This window comes from Gouania willdenowi, chromosome 5, assembly GCF_900634775.1.
Source record: "Gouania willdenowi chromosome 5, fGouWil2.1, whole genome shotgun sequence".
Lineage (NCBI taxonomy): Eukaryota > Metazoa > Chordata > Actinopteri > Blenniiformes > Gobiesocidae > Gouania > Gouania willdenowi.
In genome coordinates this window covers 22,231,768-22,249,903 of record NC_041048.1, presented here as the reverse complement: position 1 = coordinate 22,249,903, position 18,136 = coordinate 22,231,768, and the positions used below count along the sequence as shown (strand labels likewise).

Sequence of the window (18,136 nt, the reverse complement as noted above, 5' to 3'; positions counted from 1 at the left end):
TTATCATAGACACTCAAAGTCGCTTTACAGAATTAAGGCATTGATCTTTCACTCCACACTTAGTGGTGGTAAACTACTATTGTAGCCACAGCTGCCCTGGGGCAGACTGACGGAAGCGAGGCTGCCATAGTGCGCCATCGGCCCCTCCGACCACCACCAACACTCACTCACACACTACATTCATACAAGGCAATGTAGGTGAAGTGCCTTGCCCAAGGGCACAATGACAGATACCACTGGGTGACTGCCACCCCACTGTGGCACCTGGAATTCTCAGTGGTCTCCCATCCAACTACTAACCAGGCCCAGACCTGCTTAGCTTCCGAGATCTAATGGGATCGGGCAATGACAGGCTGGTCATCTTAGGATGATGTGTTGTAGAATATTATAGCGTTTCATTTTAAAACTTGGATATGTAAATAGTTTCATGTATGCAAGATTAGGTAATAATATACGAGTCCCACAATTGTGAAAAAGAAAAGTAGGAAATAGTGAATCCATACACTAGAGCTCAGAGCATTATGTACACCTTTTTCAGGATTGATTGATCGAGTGCACCAATCACACAAACACTGGAGGGTCTGAAACTGACTGTGTGAGACCACAATAAGACTAGTGCTTTGGATAAATAAAACAAACATGTTTAAAGACTATGGAATCAGAACAGTATCATAATGAATGAACTGTTGCAGGGTTTTCCACACTTTTAAACCAATTGCAGAGCTACTGGTAGGTTTCACAGCACAGAAGCAGTTTGTAAATGCACATTCAGCAATTTGCATTATCTGTGGATTTATATAACAAGTGTGCCTCAAAATAATATTTGTGAAGTAGAGCGTGTGCATTTCTGAATTTATATTACCAGTTTGCATAAAATATATATTTGTGAAACAGATCGTGTGCATTTGTGAATCTGAAACACGACTGTGAAACAAAGTGAAAGTGAAAAACCCTGCAAGAGTTCATTCATTATGATACTGTTCTGATTCCATAAAAGACAGAATAAACTACAATGTTTGTGATTTAAAAAAGAAGCATACAGTAAAGGGTAAAGTAACTTTATGTTATAACGAGTGCTTCTTGAAGTGAAGGTTATTTAAACTGAGCTGGGAATATTATAAGTAACAAGGTTTGTCTTTGTTGTTTGCAGCGTTACTATTGAAACCCTGTAAAATGTAAAGATAAAAAAATATTTAAAAAATATTTAAAAAATATGAATACATATTTTTAGCAAAACAGTAACCTGTGACTTTACTTCAATGCCTCTTTGATCCATCCAGAAATATCATCTCTGTCTGTCCTCATGTAAAATGTGCACATGCACAGATTCTGATTAATTATGATTACAGCATTTTACCCCCAAAGCTGGGCCGGTCAGGTTTAGTAGCAGTATTTAAGGTCAGCCTGAAAAATTAGTCAGAGAGAAAAAGTGTATTGTGTGAGAGCTCACGACCAACATGCATAACTTTGTAAAAAGGCAAATATGGTTTTAGCACGTGTGAACACAGCTGAGATGCTCATGTCTCATCGACTGATAGTGAACATAAACACTGATAATGACGACAGAGGTTTTCAGTGTGGACATCCTCACTGTAGAACAGTTGCTTAAAGAACAACACCGCAGTGTGTACGTGGCCATACCAGCCTGTCATTGCCCGATCCCGTTAGATCTCGGAAGCTAAGCAGGTCTGGGCCTGGTTAGTAGTTGGATGGGAGACCACTGAGAATTCCAGGTGCCACAGTGGGGTGGCAGTCACCCATTGTGCCCTTGGGCAAGGCACTTCACCTACATTGCCTAGTATAAATGTAGTGTGTGAGTGAGTGTTGGTGGTGCAGGGCAGCTGTGGCTACAATAGTAGTTTACCACCACTAAGTGTGGAGTGAAAGAATAATGCCTTAATTCTGTAAAGTGACTTTGAGTATCTATGATAAAGCGCTATATAAAACTGATGCATTATTATTATTACGGGATTCTTGTTAATATGCTAATTGAAACAAATCAGCACACAATTGAAACAAGGTTCACTTTTAAATACAACCACATTAAAAATATATATATATATCAAAACTAATAATTTCATAATAAACGTTCATTTCCACCTTTATTTTTCCCTAACACCATCCATCCATCCATCTTCATACCCGCTTATTCCCGCTTAACAGGGTCGCGGGGGTCTGCCAGTGCCAATCTCCGGCTCTCATAGGGTGCTTGGCGGGGCGCCAGTCCATCACAGGGCAACACAGACACAGACAACCATTCACTCGCTCATTCACTCCTATTGGCAATTTGGAGACTCCAATCAACCTCACAGTCATGTTTTTGGATTGTGGGAGGAAGCCGGAGTACCCGGAGGAAACTGTTACGGCAGAATTTACGGATGACCTCATTTAGTGACATGATTCATTGCTCTGGTTGAATGATGGAATCCAGGAGAAGCATTGATGATTTTATATAAAAAGTTTATTCTATTGCTAAGTAAAAAGGTACAAGATGGAACAAAGTGAAACAAAATTAGCGTCCGTCCAGGCGGACGTCCGAAGGAAGTGCCGCGCCCCGCTCCAACAGTTTCAAAGCTTAAGCTTTTTATACAGATAAGAAAAGGTCCCAACAGTGAGAGACAAAAGGGAGGGAGTCAGATGCCCATAGTGGAAATGTTGGAGGATGATGAAGATGTTATGAGAAGGTTTGGCTCCAGTCTTTATCTGTCTTGATAAGTGTGTGCGTCAGTGTATGTCTGCATGTGAGCAGAGATTCTGGCCTTGGCAGAGACTGTGCTGCACTGAGAATAATACGATCTGTACTGTTTAATCAGATGTTCAAAAGTGTAAAGATTAATGGAGTCGTCATGTATTAAAACATGACAAATTGTACACATGAACATACATTTGACGATATGATGATGAATATAATAATTGACCATAACATTCCCCACTTTTGGTCGCATCAACGACCAAATCAAGAAACAAAATTATTATATTCCACCTTTGCTGTCTGTCAGGGTTAACCATTAGCATCGTTATTGTCATACATTGGATATATTCTTCTTTTGTGAGGCACGGATATAGATATATCAAGAAAAATGTGGAAATAAACCTTAAAAAAAACTTCATCATTATTATCAATGGCATGAATCATCAAAAATCATCCTTTATTACATCTAGATAAGCAAAAATCATCATTTGCATCAAGGACATCACTCGTCTTCATCGGCTGAGTTCAGTGGTAACTGGGGTAACCAATAGCATCATGAGTGAAGAACCTTGAGTATTTTCCTCAATCGTAGCAGAAGGGTTTATGACTGTATTCCTGCAGCTAGGTGTGAGGTTGTCCTCCCTCAACCTAGCTATGAGCATTTGGTGTGGCTTATAAACAAAGCTAGGCCCTTGTTCTAGAGCGTTTTCTTGTGTGTGTCTCAGTGGCCTTGTCGGTTCCCCCTTCATTGTTCGGTCAGCCTCCGTCTCAGCATCAGCTGGTGTCGGCAATCATCTTGGATCCATGTTGCCTGCTCCGCGACCTTCACTGCCGTGTGGGTCGTTCGTTTCCGGTCGGCGTTGTAGATGATTGGTTGTTGTCTGAGGAAGGGTAGTCTCCACACACCTGGCAACCTCTCTTGGGATCGGAAGGTACCTGAACAGAAGAGGGGGAAAAACACCGAAACAGAACTCTTGGGATTGGCTGGTACCTGAACACAGGCGCGATCCCACTACTGAGGCTTTAGCTGGTACCTGGTACCTGGTAGGCTTTAGCTGGTACCTGGACAGAAAAAAAAGGGGTGGGGGGGAAAAACACTCACCCAAAATAAAATAAAATAAAATAAAATAAAATAAAACGAAATGAAATAAAATAAAATAAAATAAAATAAAATAAAATAAAATAGAATAGAATAGAATAGAATAGAATAGAATAGAATAGAATAAAATAAAAGTTTAGGGGTGTTAGGTTTAGTTAACTAACTAAATGAATAGTTAGTATGGCCAGGAAGGCAGAGACAGGTCAGAGGTCAGGATCTGAGAGCTTTTCAGATCCTAAAAGGTGCTGCTGCACAATCACACAATGGTTAGGTGTGGGTTAGTGAGCTTTTCGCCATGCTAGCTCTGTAGCCCATTCGCACGCGAGTGGGAAAATATGAGGCTTGAAAGAAAAGCAGGAAGTATTAATTCAATTTTCTTTTCCTGGAGTAAGAAGAAGCATAGCTGGAGTTGCAGTGATTATCTGTGGTACATCTACTTACCTGGTGAGAAGCAATTTGAGAACCACTGTTTACAAGGACATGCAAGTCGGACGGAGAAGGACATGCAAGTCAGACGGAGAAGTGTGGAGTGTGATTACATGTCTTCTCAAGATGAATACATACAATTGAGAGACATGGAGATGTGAGAAAGCTAACTGAGTTTAACCAAATAAATAAATAATGTTATTTATTTATTTAAATTGTTTGTTTATTTTCTTTGCTATCTCTTATTTGTGAAGGAGAAATCTTATTCTATCCTTTATTTATTCTGAATAATGTTAACACTCCACACCTATTTACATAGCCTAATTCTTTTATAGAGCTGAATTTGTCAGTTCATTTATTTCATTATTTTCCCTCATAATTATTATTTGAGATGTAATTTACTTAATTTTGAAGGTCAATTGGTGGCAAAAGTGTCTCCTATTCTGTGTCTGAACCAGAGTTTAGCAAGATTATTGGCCCTTTAAGGTTAGACAGAATTAAAGTTAAGTTGAGTCGAACAATCATATTGTCTTTTGCTCTCTGTATTTATCCCATTCGTAGGGGTGACGAGCCCCAGCACGGTTTGGAGAGCTTCCTTAAATGCTTGGAAGTTACTTAACTTTAAACTATCTCTTATTTCAATCAATTATCAAGAATTTCAGGAGGACCCTTTTTAAATCTCAGGCGACCCAGATTGGGCCACCAACCCAATGTTGAGAACACTTAATTTTTCCCTTAAACGTGTCTAAACCCAGTGAAGGTGTTTTATGGTCTTGCACGCTAAGTGCTGTTGGAACAAGAAGAAAATGGTTGGAGGGTTTGAGGTATATTTTCCTATGGTAAAATATAAATCAAAAATCAGAGGGACGTTGGCCCCTCCCTTCCCTTTTTCACATAAGAATACATTTGGATTCTTAAAACCATATGATAAATATCATTGGAAAATCACTTATCTGATCATTTTGGATGTGTCTCCGTTTTCCTCTCTCTTGTGTCCGCCTGCCTTTGTGCCCTCCAACCTCCTCGACCTCCTTCTCCTCAGCCATAAAGGTCAAAGCCAGGGTCAACTGTACGCTCCTTTTGGAAATTTGAAGATCTGTCCCCACTTTTGCAGTTGGATTGGAAGTCGCTGTAGTCTCTGGAATAGATATTATGTTAGAACATCCACAATATGTCATATTGTCACGTGTCTATTTCAATCTATTTCCCCTTTGCTTCCCAGTTACAGTTATGGACAATACTTCCCTTTAATTCTCATCCTTCATCATAAGAAGCAGTGACCAGGCATGGCGGCGAAGAGGAAGGATCGGAGTCGAGAAGGCGGTGGCATTCTGTTAGGAAACACTCAGAAACAGAAAGAGAGGAAACCATTAAGACTTAACTGGATAATTTAAAACATCTCTTTTCTTTAGTTGGATCTGATTCGTCTCCTTACAGCGACCTGTATTTTGGAAAAAGCTACATAATAACAACAACTAAGACGAAGACGTAGACAAGTGCACACCACAACGAGTATACACATATAACAACAAAAAACATGGACACTGAACATGTAAGGTCAGTCAAGGTCAAAGCCAGTCATTCCACTGAAAGTGGTATCATATATAAAAACGTCGTTTGGTGTTTTTAAACACCCAGAAAAAAACCTTTAAAACCTGGTAACTTTTTAGAAGGCCCAAGGCCTAAAACCTTAATTTTTAACAAGCAGCAGTGTTTTCTGAACACCCCACTACATAATTGGCAAAAACAGGGAGAAGATCAAGTGCATCAGAACCCAGGAGGAAAAGAAGGTGAAACAGAGGAACATGTGTAGTCAAACAGCCATTCATCGGTCAATCACTCAATGACACGTCCACGGCACATTCGCACTCACAACGCGGTTCTCTCAGGCATACGTAACGTGTCATCATTCAGTCATTCATACACCGCACACGTTCATGCCTGAATTTTCACGTCCATGCATTCACAAGGTTTTGCTGCAGTGTCTAAGTGGAATATAGGTCTCATCTAACCCACCAATGGCGATAGCCAGTCCACCTCCTCTCTCGGGGTCAATGAGCTCTTATTGCCCCCTCATGCTTGGCAACCTTTTAGTGTTAATTAATTGCTTTTTACTGGTATCATCTGATTACTAAGAGGTACGCTCCTTTTTACTTCCGCCTTGGCGGAGTCTACACTTAGAGTATTGTCCCTTGCAGTACTGACAGTCTACTAGCTGCTGATCAGGCAGAAATCGCACGGCCATGCACAATAACCAAACTCAACCCCGGTCCGCGGGGGAAACTCAACCGCTGTCCATCTCCAGAAATGTAAAAAAGAATCTCTGAATCAGCAGGAAACTCAACCACCGCTCTTGAAAAATAAGAGTTTGGGAATAACTCAACCACCATAAACTCCAGAAGTCTAAGAAAAAACCTCTGAATCGGCAGGAAACTCAACCGCCACTCTTGAAGAATAAGAGTTTGGGAATAACTCAACCACCATAAACTCCAGAAGTCTAAGAAAAAAACCTCTGAATCGGCAGGAAACTCAACCTCAGTCTGCAACCTGAGGGAAACTCAACTGTCAGAACTTTCTGGGCACCTCTAATATCACTCAACATTGAACGGAGCACGCAACCTCTAATAACCCTCACTCTAAGGGAACGTAGAAATTTGTTCAGAACGGTATTCGGTTACCAAGCATGTATCAAATCAGGTGGACTGCTATCCCCCGAAGAGCGCTTTCCCTAGCAAGGTTTATCCTTTTTCTGCACATTAAACCAGGACTTCTTGTTTGAAAAGTAATTGCCTATGTACTCATAGCAACTAATGGGACATTTTTTTTTTTTCAGGAAAAATTTGGTACCCCCCCCCATGCTGTCGAGTGGCTTTGGGCCGGCCAGACAGTCCGACGCGGTTAAGGGGGAGGCGCGCAAAATGAAAACAATGAATGTTGAACTAGGCTGTCTGTCGCAAGCAGCTTCAAAAAGGGTAAGGTACAGATTGTTTACGAGGGTATCGGTCAAAAAATGTCAAAATTTAAACTTGTTGAGGCTGCAGTCCTCAATCTCTGTCTCAATTTTCCTGAAATTGAGTAAAAACAAAAGAGAAAAAGAAGAATCGTTCAGAAATAACAAAGGAGAAAAACGTGTGAGCTCAAAAAAATCATGGCCAATAAAAATTAAAACTTCAGCTCCAAAAGCTGAGGCAACAGAGGGCTCTGTCTTCAGCGGATGTAACCATATCTTGCATTGTGGGGGGCCTCCCCTCAATCAAGAAAATAAATGAAAGAAAAGCAAACAAAAACAACCTTATCAGTAACACTATTTTCTTCCCCTTTGTTTATTGTTTTCTCATAAAGGCCAAAGCAGTGTAAATAAATGAGCAACATAATGAATAAAAGCAAAGATAAATGATGGGCACACTTGATCTCATGTGGCAAACAGAAGGGTTCTGTGTGAAGTTCTGGTGGTCCTGTGTTTCTCATAGTTGTGAATGTGGGTGTGTGACTGTATGTCTGGTCTGTCTGCGTGTGAGAGAATAAATGAAAACAAAATAATCTAGTGCACAGTCAGAAGATAGAGGGGTTAGTATTGTGCGAAGGAGAAGCTTGTTGGCTATTTGCTAGTTGTCCCCCTCCATGCCAAAGTTCAAGGCTAAAGTGATTTAGCACTACCACCAAAGGCTGTGGTGGACTTCTTGTTGCTTGGTATCCTTGTGGCTTTTGAAACAGTGTCTTTTTGGTGAAGATTTCCAGCAGACGTGTGACCAGTCTGCAGTTGCTGCCCATCATTCAGGCAGTAGTCGTGGCGTTTAACTCGCAACTCATTGGTGGGGGGAGTGTCCACTCCGACGCCCACAGGTTCTCAGTCTTTGATGATGGGGCATTGGCATGCGGCCCATTCATAGACGATGAAGAGTTGACTTGGGACTGAGCGAGTTATTTCAGCATTGCTTTGCTGAATGGGAGTTGAGTCCTTGAGTCCTGAAAGGTCACACACCTTTGATTGTCCATTTCCTTCTGATGCTTGGTCCTTTGAATGATGTTGACATTCCATTAGCGTAAGAGTTGAAGGTGATTTCATTCTTTCATTGAAGATGTCGTTTCTTCAGGGGGCAACCACAAAGCCAACAGAAACTAACAATTTAAATAATAAAAAATGATAATGATGGTAACAGTAATATTAAAATAAAATAAAATGAAATACTGTATTCATCTGTGTGTGTGTGTTTGAGTGTGTGTTGCCCATCAAACATGAAATCAAAATAAAATTTTAAATAAAAATAAAAATAGTGTCTGTGTGTAATGGCACTATTCTATCGGCAGGGGAGAAGTGAGAAATCACAATGTTGTGTCACAAGTGTGTAGTGCACTAAACTGGCCAGTGAGGGGCGCCACCTCTCTCTTGGGATGGGTGTGGCTGTGCGTGTGCGTGCGCCCGTGCGCGTGCCTGTGTGTGTGCTCTCTCTCTCTCCCTTTCTCTCTCTCTGTACGTGTGTGTGTGTGTGTGTGTGTGTGTGTGTGTGTGTGTGTGTGTGTGTGTGTGTGTGTGTGTGTGTGTGTGGTCACACGTCCAAAAAAAAGAAAAACACAGCAGCGACGTGTGTGTGTTTGGCTCTCTGTCTTTCTCTCCCTTTCTCAAAAGCTGACACTCGTCCAAATGAAGGCATTAAAGCCAAGCCAAAGGGAGAAATCTGATTCCACGTTTAAACAAAATAAAAACAAAGATAAAAAAAAAAAAAAAAGTAAAACTCGCCTGAAAGCATGATCTGAGTTCACATCATACCAAGATTGTATATGCGTATGCATATATTATTTGTTTATTGGGTTGTTCATCTGTTTGATTCACAGAAACACAATTTAGGTTAGATTCGGGGTTTTAATCTTTCGGTACAGAGGTGAACTCAGATCATGGCACCGCTGGGATGTTTTGGAAACCTTGTTGCCCGTCTATCTATGGTCAGGACCTCACAGGCTGTGGGTGTCCGAACAAAGCCAAAGTAAATAATGACCAGCCGTATTTTATGCCTAAACAAAATATCCGAGCCCGAAGAAAACCAGAGAGAACCTACAGCATTAAAAAGCAAAGAACCTCAACCATTTGAGCCTTTCTCATAGCTATTCACTGCGTCAAAACACAGAACAGCTGAGGATCAAGATCAAAGCTCAAAGCTGAAAATCAATACAATGCTTGACTGGTTCCAAAAAAAATCAGCACAGAGCAAATATATATGTAAATGAAAATTTATATATATATATGTTTATAAAGGCAGCTTTACCTTAGTCCGAATTGGTGTTTGAGGTTCAACCGATGGTTCGTGCTCCAGTCTCTGTCCGAGGGCGGACCACCGCGGGCCAGCCCCGGGGCTTCAAATGTGTCGACCCAGTGCTGGTCCACGGTCGACGCCCCACAGAGCAGAAGATGGATTCAGTTCGTCGACGCCAATTGTTACGGCAGAATTTACGGTTGACCTCATTTAGTGACATGATTCATTGCTCTGGTTGAATGATGGAATCCAGGAGAAGCATTGATGATTTTATATAAAAAGTTTATTCTATTGCTAAGTAAAAAGGTACAAGATGGAACAAAGTGAAACAAAATTAGCGTCCGTCCAGGCGGACGTCCGAAGGAAGTGCCGCGCCCCGCTCCAACAGTTTCAAAGCTTAAGCTTTTTATACAGATAAGAAAAGGTCCCAACAGTGAGAGACAAAAGGGAGGGAGTCAGATGCCCATAGTGGAAATGTTGGAGGATGATGAAGATGTTATGAGAAGGTTTGGCTCCAGTCTTTATCTGTCTTGATAAGTGTGTGCGTCAGTGTATGTCTGCATGTGAGCAGAGATTCTGGCCTTGGCAGAGACTGTGCTGCACTGAGAATAATACGATCTGTACTGTTTAATCAGATGTTCAAAAGTGTAATGAGTAATGGAGTCGTCATGTATTAAAACATGACAAATTGTACACATGAACATACATTTGACGATATGATGATGAATATAATAATTGACCATAACAAAACCCACGCAGCACGGGGAGAACATGCAAACTCCACACAGAAAGGACCCAAGTCCACCCCAGGGCTTGAACCCAGGACCTTCTTGCTGTGAGGGGGACGTGCTAACCACTAATCCACCGTGCGCCCCACATTTGTTGAAAAGTGCTATATAAATAAAGTTTATTATATGATTTGAAGAGGAAAACTGTTAAAATATTAATGTTATTTAGGTAATAACAACAATAACAATAATTGTTGAGATGTATCTTCTGATCAAGTTATTATGCCAGTTATAGAGAAAATAAATGCTTTGTTGTTCTCTCAACACATGTTTTTGACTTGTACACTACTATGACAAGTATCACCAGTACACAAACAGAACAGTAACTTAATAACAAAAAAGTCCACAATTCTATAAAATAATTGGTTCTTATAAGTGTAAAAAGAAGAAAAAGATCAAACACCACACCTACCAACCTCCTTGTGCAGAGGAAGAGCAGATTGTGCCATGTTGCGTCACTGCAACTAAAAAACTTATATGATGTCTAAAACATCCTAAAATGTAGTAAAATTTTAGCCTAGAAGAAAAAGTCCAATTCATGTAAGAACCGCAGTCATGGTGGAGGATAAAAGGTCAGTTGCACCCACAGGCATGCATGGGCGCGGTCCGCGCCATCCGCCCCGGAAGACCATCGCCAGGCCCTGCCACCCACTGGACAGCAAGCCACGAGGCATTGCCCCTCACCGGTGTGCGAGCGGCCGACAGCAGCCACCAAGGGAAGGAGGCCCTCCACTGGCACATACCCGGTGCGGAACAGCAGCCCCGAGCCAAGGGCGCCCCGGACCCACCCACTGGACAGCAAATAGCAGGACAGACCTACCAGGCAGCCAACAGTGACCTCAACCACCGGAACAGCTAGCGCCGCCCCCCAGCAAACAGCATCATCCCGAAGCGTTAAGCAACCCCGCTCCAACTCCGGTACAGACGCCAGCACCCCCCAGCACACCCACCCGCCATACCGGCGCGGCATCAAAAATTATGTTGTTATTCTTTTTACTAAATAGTCAAACAGCAATTATTTTAAACTAACTGTGAGTGGAGGTAGTTTCCCTCTGTACCATTATCTGGCACTCAGCCCACATTTGGAGCTTATAACCAGGTGTGCAGCAGCTCCGCCACTTACCAATTTCCAAAATATATGTTTATTTACAGCCATATTGTGTATTTGTGCTGCCATTTTGCATTTTCGAAGTAATTTTTGTGTATTTCTATCTTTTTGTGTACTTTTGCTGTCATTTTCTGTCATGTTGAATATTTTTCTGAGTAACTGTCTGTATTACTGTTGCTTTTTGCTAATTTTTGTAGTAGTTTTGAGTGTTTTTGGAGTATTTTCTGTTTTTCTTGTCTTTTACTGTATTTTCCTGCAATGTTGTAATTCTTTGTAATTTTTCGTGTTATCTTGCTCTTGTTTTGTGTATTTTTCTGTCATTTTGTACATTTACTTTGGGGGCCGCATAACATAAGACCAAGGGCCGCATTTGGCCCCCGAGCTGCAGGTTGCTTATGACTGCACTAGTACATGTTGTATTAATTAGGAAACGCACCTACAATTATCCAATGGGTTTAAACCATTTATTAATGTCAATGTCAAATGTATTAAGCGATGGAGTGCAGTTGGGAAATATGTCACAACAGAATTAACTAACTTTAAATTCAGAAAATGGCAATAAATTATTTTTTTTTGTGTTGTACTTAATATTTTGCAAATTTTAGTCACATTTATATCATATACATATATAAATATTGTACGTTTTTACAAACCACAACTTGAGTGGTGTAAATAAATGTTTTTAGTGTATTTTGCCTTATTGTACTATTTAGAGTGTTCCAGATTGCTTAATTTGTGGTAAAATAAAAAAAAAAAAATATCTGAGGTTTTGTTGTCACCTTTTTCATGCCGTTGATGTTTGCATGTCTGTAATTAAAATTAACATTAGGAGGCCACAGTGCAGGGAGAGTGGCTGGCATGGAGGTGAGGACATCAGTCTTAAGGTATAAATCAACATTAAACCGTGTGTGTGTGTGTGTGTGTGTGTGTGTGTGTGTGTGTGTGTGTGTGTGTGTGTGTGTGTGTGTGTGTGTGTGTGTGTGATTGTTATAAGAACATTTAAAATCATCAGTAAAATCAATTAAAATCATCAGTAAAATCTATTTAAATCATCGGTAAAATCAATTAAAATCATCAGTAAAATCAATTAAAATCATCAGTAAAATCAATTAAAATCATCAGTAAAATCAATTAAAATCATCAGTAAAATCATCATGACATCAACAACATGACTAAAAATCTCTCTCTCAATCATATGCAGTCGAGAAAAAAAGTGCCTTTAACTTTGATTTAAAAATGTTCACATTGGATGCTGACTTCAGCTCTGCTGGCAGTTTGTTCCACTTCTTTGCAGCATAACAACTAAAAGCAGCATCACCATGTTTACTGTGAGCTCTGGGCTCCACTATCTGACCTGTGTCCATAGATCTGAGAGACCTGCTGGGTTCATACCTGACTAACATGTCACTTAAGTATTCTGGACCAAACCCATTCACAGATTTATACCTAAGACTGTTAAAGCTTTGGATGGCAAAATTATGGCCATTTTTTGCCACTCCCATTGTCTCAAGTCAGCTCTAGCTCCAGGCCCATACCAAGTTTCCTCAGCCCCAGACCCTCCAGATTTATCAACTGTGCCCCCGAGTACCATGATTTAGGAGAAGTATTCAGCAAGGCTCAGGCCCTTTCTCTACCTCCTCACTGTCCCTATGATTGTTCCATTGACCTTCTCTCTGGAGCCCCCTTGCCTTCCAGTCGTCTGTACAATCTTTCCCACCCTGAACAAGAATCCATGTAGAAGTACCTTCACGATTCTTTGGCTGCTCACGATGAGCACATGTTGAGAAGAAGGACAAGACCCTTCACCCATGCATAAATACCCACTTCCCCTCATTGATTCGGCCTTTGAGCCCCTGCACCATGCAACAGTATTTCCCAAACTGGACCTACGGAACGCCTACCACCTGATTCGAATCAAAGAGGGAGATGAGTGGAAAACAGCCTTCAATACCCCCCTTGGCCACTTTGAGTATTTAGTAATGCCCTTTGGACTTACCAACGCCCCTGCAGTTTTCCAAGCTTTGGTAAATTATGTGCTTAGAGACATGCTGAATAGGTTTATTTTTGTGTATATAGATGACATCCTAATTTTTTCTCGTAACATGGAGGAACATGTGCAACATGTCAGGTTGGTTCTTCGCAGACTTCTGGAAAACAAATTGTTTGTTAAGGCGGAAAAATGTGAATTCCACCAATCAGTGAGCTTCCTTGGCTTCATCATTGAACAAGGCCGGGTCAGGGCAGACCCAGCTAAGACCCAGGCAGTAACCGACTGACCCACTCCCTCGACCCGAAAGCAACTCCAGCGCTTCGTTGGTTTTTCCAACTTTTACCGGCGCTTTATTAAAGACTTCAGCCGAGTGGCCGCCCCATTGACCCAGTTAACCTCCACAGCTGTTCGTTTCGCCTGGTCCCAAGAGGCTGATTTGGCTTTTCGAAAGCTTAAGCGGTTGTTCTCCTCAGCCGCTATACTCATCCTGTCATGTTCTGTTGGTTAAGTTTAGTTATTCTGTGTCTTTGTTTATTTTGAGTCTAGTCTTGTGTTAACTCTTGTCTGTGTTTCAGGGATTCCTGCTTGTGGCTCCACCCCCCAGTGATATCTGTGTGAGTGCTTGATGATTGAGTAGCTCCCTCATGTTTGCACCCAGGTGTGGCCCATTCCTAATCAGGCCTCCTCCACTATTTAATGAGTGCTTGGTCACAGTGTGGTTGCTGGTTTGTTGTGTGTGATGTCAGGTTTGTTGTCGCCTTCCTCGTCTCTAGTCTTGTTCCCTGATTCCTTCATGCTGCCTGTTTTGGATTTTAGTTTTGATTTTGGATTTTTGAATTAAAAACATGGATTGGTTCCAAGAACGCTACTCTTGCATCCTGCCTCCATCTTTTCCTGCATTTGGGTCCACACCAACAGCTAACCGTGACACATCCATCCTGATCCCTCTCTGCAATTTATTGTGGAGGTAGATGCTTCGGACTCTGGAGCTGGTGCTGTAGTCTCTCAGAGATCCCCCTCGGATTCTAAGCTACACCCCTGTGCCTACTTCTCCCGCAAACTCTCTCCAGCGGAGCGTAACTATGATGTAGGAAACCGAGAGCTGTTGGCTGTGGTACTAGCTTTACAAGAGTGGAGACATTGGCTGGAGGGAGCTGAGCAGCCATTCATTGTTTGGACCGATCATAAGAATTTGTCATATCTACGCTCTGCCAAGAGGCAGAATTCCCGTTAAGCACGTTGGTTCCTGTTCCTCGGAGATTTAAGTTCTCCCTGACATACCGTCCTGGCTCAAGGAACAAGGAACATTAAGCCAGATGCTCTTTCCCGCCTTTCAGCTACAGATACTGAGGTGATCCAGCCCGAGACCATTATCTCCCCAGCCTGTGTGGTGGCAGCAGCTCACTGGGAAATTGAGGACATTGTCCGGGAGGCACAGCACACACAACCTGATTCAGTTAACACACCACAAGGTTGTTTATTTGTACCTGATTCTGTGTGCTCTCAAGTGCTTCAGTGAGGACACTCCTCTAAGCTCGCCTGTCACCCTGGTGTTTACCGTACTCTAACCTTTATTAAGGAGAGGTTTTGGTGGCCCACCATCTCCCGTGATACCCAGGCCTTTGTGTCTTCCTGTGTAATCTGTGCTCGCAGCAAGTCATCTCACCAGGCTCCTGCTGGATTGCTGCACCCGCTGCCTGTCCCCAGTCGCCCGTGGTCACACATAGCCGTGGACTTTGTAACGGGGGTTGCCTCCATCGGCGGGTAATACTACAATACTCACTATTGTAGACCGTTTTTCCAAGGCTGTGCATTTTGTCCCTCTTCCTTAGCTTCCTTCTGCGACAGAAACTGCTGATCTCATGGTGCAGCACGTTTTCCACCTCCACAGCATTCCACAAGACATTGTTTTTGACAGAGGTCCCCAATTCTCATCTCAAGTGTGGAAGGCTTTCTGCCATGCTCTCGGAGCTACTTCCAGCTTATCCTCAGGTTTCCACCCTCAAACTAATGGGCAAACTGAGAGGGCAAATCAGGATTTGGGATCCGCCCTCCGCTGTGTCACTGCTCACCACCCGGCATCCTGGAGTTCTTGTCTCCCATGGATTGAATATGCCCACAACTCCATGGTTTGCTCTGCAACAGGTATGTCACCCTTCATGATCTTCTTGGGCTTCCAACCTCCTCTCTTCCCAGCTCAAGAAGAGGAGGTAGCAGTTCCCTCGGTCCAGGCAAACATGCGGCGCTGTCGTCAGATCTGGAGGGCTGCCCGGGCTGCACTACTGCGCTCTACAGCAAGGAACCAAAGGATCGCGAACAGACGCCGCACTCCTGCTCCCACATACCAACCTGGACAGAGGGTCTGGCTCTCCTCTCGGGACCTGCCCCTTCTAGTTGACTCCCGTAAGTTGTCCCCAAGGTTTATTGGGCCTTATGAGATTGATAAGGTAATCAATCCTTCTGTTATGCGCCTCAAACTTCCACCGTCACTGAAGGTCCATCCTGCCTTTCAAGTATCATTGCTCAAGCCTGTCTCTTCCAGTCCTCTGAGCCCTCCAGCTGACCTCCCTCCTGGTCATTGACAATTACCCTGCCTTTATGGTCAAAAAGATTTTGGATGTCCGCCGCCGCGACCGTGGCTTCTAATATCTGGTCGATTGGGACGGATATGGCCTCGAGGAACGCTCCTGGATTTCTCGTAAACTTATTCTGGAACGTGTTCTCATAAGGGATTTCTACAGGGAGTTTCCGGACAAGCCTGGTAGGACGCCAAGAGGCGCCCGTTGAGGGGGGGGTCCTGTCACGGTTCTGGCTGTGATCCTGTTTTCCCTATGGGTTCCCTCCCCCTTTGTCTTTCTGTGTGTGTCTATGGGGGGCATGGCCTCTGCAATCAAGCATCTGTCTACTCACACCTGCAACTCACCTGCTCATCAGCTGCAGTACAAAAACCCGGGTTTTTGCTCTACTCCTCGCCAGATTATTCAGTCTACTCAAGTGGTAGTAATCATCGGCTGCTCTAAACCTTTTTTTAGAGTTAATTCCCAGTGTCTTCTCTTCCAAGTTCAAACTGTTTCCTCTCCTGTAGCTCAGATCTCCACCGGTGACATCTCCTCCAAGCCTGCTTTCCTCCTAACCACTCCACAACCCTTTGCCTGCCTGCAGGATCGGATTTACTCCATTGACCTCCTCCATCTGCCCTCCAGTCTGCCGTTCATACCCCGACTTTGCAATAAAACCTCAAGTTCTTCAATTCAGCTGTCTGGTCTGCATTTGGGTCCACATTGATATCGTAACACTCGCTGGTGTTCATTCATGACGTTCTAGAGGAGAGAGAGAGCGCCGTGCTAGCCTTAGTGTTAGGTGGGATGTAAACAGCAGTGACGATCATTACTGCTAACTCTCTCGGGAGAAATTAAGGCCGACATTTATCAGTCATGTACTCAATGACAGGTAAACATTACCTCGCTATGATCATGCTGTTGTTGCACCGGTCATCATGCAGTTAGCTAACGAGAGCAAGCAATACATAAATATTTGCTAACTAGCGAGCTATCGTTTTTGTACGCTAGTTAGTATTGCAAATTGTGTAAAAGAAATTTAGGCTATAGGTAACTTGCCAGGCGGCACTATATGTCCATTGTCCGCCAAATAATTGGTAAAAAAAATAAGGCAATGAACTTCTACAGAAATTTTACTTATTACTTAACATACCTTTATCTTGCCTTTTCAATTACTGGTCTGCTTTCTTTTTCTTTCTCTATTCTGGCCTTGAGGGATATGTTCATTTTTGTGCCGACATGACTTTTCCTTGAGCAAGCACAACTCTGTTGTGATTGGCTCATAGCCTTAGGGGACTGAGAGGTTAGCCTAGCCATCAAATAAAATTGAACAAAGCAACACGGTCATCAGTTGCCTCATAAAGTACAGACCATTATCTCCTGGCTGAGCTCAAAACAATTTGTTTGTATTACAATCTAGTGCTTATGAACGTGACACCAGCAAGTTGAGGTACCAGAGCTATCGCTCTTGGGAGCCCCCTGGTGGCGACAGGGCCCTAAGCAGCGCTTTTGTTGCTTATACCTCGGGCTAGCTCTGGGTGTGTGCCTCCAACAATGACAGATATATTTGTTGGTAGAAAATATTTCCAAAGTTATGTCATGAGAAAAGTGGTTCTGGCCTGTATGTGGTAGGCTATCCTTGCAGTCAGCTCTACATGTTCAATAGTACGTAACCAGGGGTATCAGTACTAAGGCCTAAAGTAGGCTCTTGTGGGTCAACTCCGTTCTGGTCAAGTCACTGCTGCATAATTGATAGTATTGCCTCAGAATGGGAATTAGCAACTACTGAAGGCAGGTTACTTGCCTATTGTCTAAGGTCAAAACCCCCTTCAGACAGAAAATATCTATGGTGGTTACCTTTTGTTTGGCTTAGGATACTGTGGTGAAGCTCTCAAGGCAGTTGTCAAAATAGAAGCTTTGCTGCAATGATTGCGTTATGTCTGTTGAAATCAATCTATAAATAAAATGAAAACCCACAAAGACCTGGGGAAACAGGCAAAGTTGCATAATCTACTTTGTTTGTGCCACACGGGCACACAGGACTTGAACGACTGGAAGGACTTTAAAGAAGAACTGATGGTCACCATATTGAGAAGAACTCGTTGAGGTGGTTGATCTAATATGGATGGCCCTGAACGCCTTTCTAGGAAGAGGATATGTGCGTGTCTATCCAAGAGGCCTCAATGGTGACAAGAGTGCAGAGGAGGGTTTTTTATTGTCCAACAG

At 42.8% G+C, this 18,136-nt stretch overlaps 1 pseudogene; it reads left to right on the top strand.

Annotated features, from left to right (window-relative positions):
- The first annotated feature begins 1,628 nt into the window (after nucleotides 1-1,628).
- LOC114464122 (uncharacterized) lies at nucleotides 1,629-1,745 on the top strand (annotated as a pseudogene).
- The last annotated feature ends 16,391 nt before the right edge of the window (nucleotides 1,746-18,136 follow it).